Raw genomic sequence first — 7,622 nt, 5'->3', positions numbered from 1 at the left:
TGGGGTTTGTGAACACAATGCTATGTTTGGTATTACATGACCCTTAAAGCATAGTCATTTGTGGCCCCGATGATTGATTGAGATTTGGGATTTGATGGCGCTTTGTCGACGCTATCATACGATTATCCCTGATTGAGGCCGGTGTGCCAGCTCGAGCATTGATTTGATAGCGATTCGATTGACTCTGACATGTGCTCAGTGGATGGGCATTTGACCTGATACCTCCACGACATACATGCATTGCATATCATATATCATTGTTTAGATATCTGTGGTATATATTGTGGTTGCTTCAGACTGAGCTTTGCTCACCCCAGATGGGGCTGTTGTTGTCTTTGTATGTGGACAATGACAGGTACTCCAGGATATCAGGAGACCGGAGATGGTACTTCTGGAGGGAGTCATGTTTGATTTGAGGTTTCGTGGTCTTTCCCAGTATATATGTATATGTATCTATATACCGGGGTATGTCCCGAGGATATGATTTGTTGTTAAATGAGTTGTTTTGATTATGTGTGGCATGTTTTATGATGTGAGATGAAATACTATTTTTAGTATTCAAATACCATGTTTTGGGCTCACTGTAAAGAAATTTTAAACTCGTTTTCCGCTGTAATTAATTAACCCTAATCAAATTCCATTGTAATAACGATTAGGAGTTAAGGGCCCCACACGGAGTGGTATCAGAGAATAGCTGGGAATGCTCGATTGAGTCTTGTGTACACGTAATAGGCACAAATGAATTGTGCGTTTGTGTTTGAATTATTTGTATTACTTGCTCTTACTTGATTTGATTTGAGTAAGTATCTAATGAGATTGATGATATGAGATGATGATGATGTGAAATTTATATTGATTTGTGATATTGATCCTCTGATTTGTAGATGGATCCCACAAACGAAACTGCGAGTAGCAGTACTGAAAGAATGGTTGGACAATTCGAAGGTTTGTCCATGGATGTAGTAATGGCTCGATTCCAGGATCTGAAACCACCGAGGTTCTTTGGCACTGAGAGTGCAGAAAGAGCTGAAGCATGGTTGAAGGATATCGAGCATCTGTTTAATATCGTTGAATATTCCAAGGCTCGGAGACGGAAACTTGCTTTGTATCAGCTGAAAGATCGAGCTAAATCTTGGTGGGAAGCCGCTGAGATTAGATTGAAAGAGGCCGGCATTGAAGTCACATGGGATGTCTTCAAGGCCCAGTTTTTGGAGCAGTATTATCCTCCTTCTTATTATACTGCTCAGGAGAATGAATTCAATAGTCTACAGCATGGAACGATGACTGTTGCAGAATATGCTTTGAAATTTTCTACTCTGTTGAAATATGCACCTCACGTAGCTGGGAATGCAAGGGCGAAATATAACAGGTTTGTAAATGGTTTACATCCTGCTTTATATACTTTTGTTGTTTCTGTTTGCCTACCAGCTACGAAGAGGCAGTTGAACGAGCCAAGGCAGCTGAGGCTGGACTCAGGTGAGGAGGTCCACAGTATACTCCTCCACCACCAGTGTCAGCTCAGCAGCCTGCATTGCGTCCAAGGGGTAAGAAGTTCAAGAAGACTGGTTCTGTTTCTTCGTTTTCTTCGAGTTCGAGTGGATCCCAGAGAGGGAGTCCTGTGATTGCTTCTTACTGTAGTCATTGTGGGGGTAAACATACTATCGAGCAGTGTCGAGGTATGTTTGGTACTTGTTATCAGTGTGGGCAGGAAGGCCATTTCTCTCGAGTATGTCCGAACAGGGGTACGACTTCATCTCAACCCCAGCCAGGATTTAGAGGTGGCCCCAGTATGATGAGACCTGCTGTTCCTGTTCCCTCTTTTCAGCATTCGAATGTTCCACGATATCGAAGACCAGGTGATCAGACTGCCCAGGTTCCTCCTCAAGTTCGAGTGTATGCTATGACTGAGGATCAGGTGAAAGAAGCTCCTGGTGGTGTGATTGCAGGTATTTGCATGCTTTGCGATTATCCTGCACGTGTTTTATTTGATACAGGAGCATCCCACTCATTCATATCTCATGCATTTGTTGCATCCCATGACATTATGAGTACTCCGTTGTATGATGTTTTGTCGATAGCCACGCCAGCAGGAAAGATTGTTTTGTCGATAGCCAGTTGTGCATAATTATGTATTGATATATAAGGATAATGTGATGTTCTTGAATTTGATTGTCCTCCCAATGCACGACTTTGATTGTATTGTTGGCATGGATATCTTGACAAAAAATCGAGCTACTGTTGATTGTTTTCATGGAGTGGTTCGATTTCGACCTGTTGATGGACCCAAGTGGAATTTTTATGGCAAAGGTTCCCAAGCCAAAATTCCATTGGTATCCTCTTTGGAAATGTCTCGACTTTTGACTAGCGGAGATAAAGGTTATCTTATCTACGCTGTTGATGTCTCGAAAAAGGAGCCATCTTTATATAATATTCATGTTGCGAAAGACNCTAGGGGGATCACCCATCCCAAAATTGCCCCAAGTCAAGCACGCTTAAATCTGGAGTTCTTATGTGATGAGCTACCGAAAAGAAGATACACCTTCTTGATATGAGAAATACATATCAAATCTTTTAAGTCCTCCTCAACTGCACAGTCTCATACCTTAACAGTTTCAGAATCTTTCTCATTCCGGTGTAAAATCGGTTCATTCATGTTCCCTCCGCTTATTNGAACAATTACAGGATCTTCTCGATAAGGGATATATTCGACCGAGTGTATCACCTTGGGGAGCTCCAGTTTTATTTGTTCGAAAGAAAGATGGTACTATGCGAATGTGTATTGATTATAGGCAATTGAATAGGGCGACTGTGAAAAACAAGTACCCACTTCCTCGTATTGATGATCTATTTGATCAGTTTCAGGGTACTTCTGTATACTCTAAGATTGATCTTCGATCTGGTTATCATCAAGTACGAGTTCGAGACGAAGATGTACCTAAGACTGCTTTTCGTACCAGGTATGGCCATTATGAGTTCTTGGTTATGCCTTTTGGTCTCACGAATGCTCCTGCCGTATTTATGGATATAATGAATCGTGTCTTTCAAGATTCTCTTCACCCATTCGTTATTGTTTTTATCGATGATATTCTTGTATATTCGAAATCGAAAAAGGAGCATGATGAACATCTGAGACTGGTACTCCAAACTCTTCGTAATGGACATTTATATGCTAAATTGTCCAAATGTGAATTCTGGATTGATAGAGTAGTATTTTTAGGCCACGTCATATCGAGACATGGAATATCTGTTGATCCCGCTAAGGTTGAAGCCGTATTGAATTGGCCGAGACCTACGAATGTTCCTGAGATACGTAGCTTCATGGGTTTAGCTGGTTATTATCGTCGTTTTATTGAAGGGTTTTCGAAGATAGCTAAACCTATTATTCAACTGACCCAGAAGAATCAGAGATTCATTTGGTCAGATGAATGTGAAGCTAGTTTTCTTGAATTGAAGACGAGATTGACCACAGCACCTGTGCTAACTATTCCCTCAGGTACCGGAGGATTTGTAGTGTGTACAGATGCGTCTGGTAAAGGTTTGGGCTGTGTTCTGATGAAACATGGCAAGGTGATTGCTTATGTGTCTCGTCAATTGAAATCTCATGAAACACGTTATCATGTTCATGATCTTGAATTGGCCGCCATTGTGTTTGCTTTGAAGATTTGGCGCCATTATTTGTATGGAGAAAAGTTTGTTATTTATTCAGATCACAAGAGTCTGAAATATCTCTTTTCTCAATTGGATTTGAACATGAGGCAACGCAGGTGGATGGATCTCCTGAAAGATTTTGATTGTGAGATTCAATATCACCCTGGATCGGTGAATGTTACTGCGGATGCCCTTAGTCGTAAGGTGCATGATTTTGTGTTAGAACTTTTTTGTGTCGCCAAAGTACACGAGGATATATGTACTTCTGGTTGGACTTTTCACTCGAATTGGAATTTTGTCATTGTCTCAGCATTGCAAATTGAGCCGAACTTGATATCGAAAATACGAAAGGCCCAACGAAGCGATGCTCAGATACAAAAGTCGAAAGAACTTGTATCTGCAGGACATCAGTCTGGATTTCAGATTTCTTCTGATGGTTCTTTACGACTTAATGGTCGGCTGGTAGTCCCTAATGAGTCTGAGTTGAAATATACCCTTCTTTGTGATGCACATTGTAGCAAATACAGTATTCACCCCGGAGGTCGGAAAATGTATTTGACATTGAGACCCCAATTCTGGTGGAGACGTATGAAGAAGGACATTGCTGAATTTGTTTCGACATGTCTTATCTGCCAGCAAGTAAAGCTGAGAGAATGAAACCTGGAGGATTACTCCATAGTCTTGAAATCCCGAAATGGAATTGCGAACATATTGATATGGATTTTGTGACTCATTTACCTCGTTCGCCCAAAGGCTGTGATGCTATTTGGGTTATTATTGATCGGCTTTCGAAATCTGCACACTTTATTCCATATGAACGGACTTATCCTTATAAGAGAATGGCCCGTTTGTACATTGAGAATGTTGTGAGACTGCACGGTGTGCCAGTCTCAATTGTATCTGATCGTGATCCCAGGTTTGCTTCTAAATTCTGGGGTAGTTTCCAAGAAGCAATGGGTACGCGTTTGGCTATGAGTACTGCTTATCATCCTCAGACTGATGGCCTAACGGAGCGTACAATTCAAACGTTAGAAGATATGTTACGTGCGATTGTGATGGATTTCAGAATGGGATGGCAAGATGTTTTACCATTGGTGGAATTTTCTTATAATAATAGCTTTCAAACGAGTATTGGTATGGCACCGTTTGAAGCCTTATACGGGAGACGATGTAGATCACCGTTATTCTGGGATGAAATTGGTGAAAAGCAATTGACTGGACCTGAAATGATACAAGAAATGAGTGATAAGGTTCAGTTGATTCGACAGCGGATGAAAGCTGCTCAGGATCGTCAAACGAGTTATGCGAATAAACGAAGACGACCCTTGAAATTCCAGAAAGGTGATAAAGTGTTTTTGAAAATATCTCCCTATAGAGGTACCGTTCGATTTGGCATGCGAGGGAAGTTATCTCCTCGATATGTTGGTCCATACGAGATCCTTGATCGAGTTGGGGATCTTGCTTATCGGTTGGCATTACCACCAGCTTTATCTGTCATTCATGATGTGTTTCATGTTTCTATGTTGAGAAAGTATGAACCAGATCCCTCACATGTACTTGCACCTGATGAGGTTGAACTTGATCCTTCTCTTTCCTATGTGGAACAACCTGTTTGCATTATGGATCGGAAGGAGAAAGTATTGCGAAATAAATTGATCCCCTTAGTTCGAGTACAATGGACACGGCATGGTGTGGAAGAGTCGACGTGGGAGTTGGAGAGCAAAATGCGAGATTCATATCCGCATTTATTTGATTCTATGTCATCTGTTCCATTGTATTCGATGTATAGTGATCCATTTACTGATTTTAGTTTTGATATGTACTATAACTGGTGACATATTATATGTTTGCCAATGTTATGTATATAGNATTTTTTTAAAATTTTTTTTAAAGAAAATTAAATAAAATTCAAAAAAATAGNGCAACCTCATGGCACCGGCGATCATCCCCCGCCCTCTTCGGCCCCGAGCCTTACATGTCCACCAGTAATTTTTCTTGTGTTTGCCTTTTGTAGGGAGTTGGCGGTTCTGTGTTGTTTGGCCTTTTATATTCTTTCTTACCTTGGCGGTGATGAGATGCCCATAAGTTGGCCTTGACTTGACGAAGTCTATTAACCTCTGAATTTCTTGTGCAACTGTTTTTAGTCATAGCCAATAACTGGATCCGAGCTTGCCTCTGATGCTATCCCTAAGTACATCAAAGATAATAGGTATGCACCTTTGTTGCCCTAATTATATGTGAGGAGTTTATTTGCATATGGTTTTATTGATTTACGAGTCCGTGACTGCTGCGATTTCTCCGTTCCAAATCACTTTGGCTCCACCAAATTTAACATCAGAAATGGCTGCCCCGTCCATATCTAGCATCATTCATACTGGTTCTTCTGATGTTACAGCATTCATTTTTGCCTATGTGTTGGCTACTTCCCTTGGTCACCTACACTACTAAGACAGGTACGTCATTGGCTTCCTCAGCTCATTTTCTTTGAGTAAGTAATGTGTGATGTTTTTATCTATCAGTTGACCTTATTGTATTTGTACTAGTCATTTGCCTGACGGGGAGTTTGATGTATTATCAAATTTGTTGCAATTATTTCGAGCTTTGGATCAACACTTTAGAAACTTTTCCAAAAGCTGCTAAACTTTTTCTTAATATCGGCGAGTAATTGAAAACACCAATAACACAATCAAACAAAATTTGTATGCCTTTGACCAAAACCTTTTTCGTTGGTGGCTGGTATTACCAGTACAATTTTTGACCAACCATATTTTGGTCGAACATCACATATCAGCTTTATAGTGAGCCAGTGCATCTTTAACACAAATTGTGTCATATTTATATTTATACTTGTATGCCGCATTTCACTTGGGTCACATCCTTCTTCTGAAGCAGCTATTTGTGTGCGTGCATTTTTCTTTGCATACCATGCTTGCGGGTTTTTGTTAATGACAACTATAGGCTATGTGTTGGCCACACTCCCTCATGGTGATTGGCAAAGAACTGGTGACTTTAAGGAAAATACATCGTATGACAACAAATACAACAAAAATTAAGTTATATCTCTTCTTTGTATGCTATATTTCACTTGGGTCACACCTCTATTCTTAAGCAGTCATTTGCATGCATTGCACCTCAGTCGGTCTCTTTTTCCGCATACACGTGCATAATAGAATTTCTTTATTTATTTTGTTTGGGGAAGTATTGTGGAGTGTTGTTGGATTGGGATTCGATGGTGGAGTTGTGATTTCGTTGTTGTTGGAATCAAAGCCATGTACTGGCCTAAACTATCCTCTCATTTCAGAAGTCCATAAAGCCAACTGACATGAAACAAAGTGCTTTTGCTTCATTAAAAGTGGCCTCGAGGCCTACTTCATCATGAAAAATCAATTTTATCCACCACAATCGATACCTTTCTAACTCCATTATGTTATTTTTTTCTTCAACTCGGTGCATGTTTACTTCCATCAATCCAACTCTCTGGTCCATAAAATCAGTATGTACGCATATGCTAGCTTCTTTGGTAGCCCGTAAACCCAATTATACTTCATCACTGCACGAAAAAACTTTATTAACAAAAGTGGCTATCTAACCTACTTCACACAAAGTTTTGCTTAATTTCATATACAATAACAAGTACATCATATAAAAAGTAGCCCAAAGCATACTCGACACAGATAATTTCAATAACATACCCATATATTTTTCTTTGTCATTCTCGTATATATTTTTTTGGAATTGTCCGCACAGGCTTAATTTTCATTCACAAAAATGGCTATAGATCCTTCTCTCTCCATACTCTTTCATAAAGTTTAATAAAAATAACAATAACATTAACATAAAAATATATGCAAAGTAGCCCAAGGGACAACTTCCTTTGTAATATCAGATGGGATAACTTTAATGATTTTGGTGGTTTTCCCTATAAACGCAACACCATATATCTCTCTGGTAATTAAATATTCTTCACTTTTGCT

The sequence above is a fragment of the Primulina huaijiensis genome, chromosome 10 (genome assembly GCF_012295235.1).
Source record: "Primulina huaijiensis isolate GDHJ02 chromosome 10, ASM1229523v2, whole genome shotgun sequence".
NCBI lineage: Eukaryota > Viridiplantae > Streptophyta > Magnoliopsida > Lamiales > Gesneriaceae > Primulina > Primulina huaijiensis.
The sequence above is the reverse complement of the archived record's forward strand: the minus strand, read 5'-3'. Positions refer to the sequence as shown.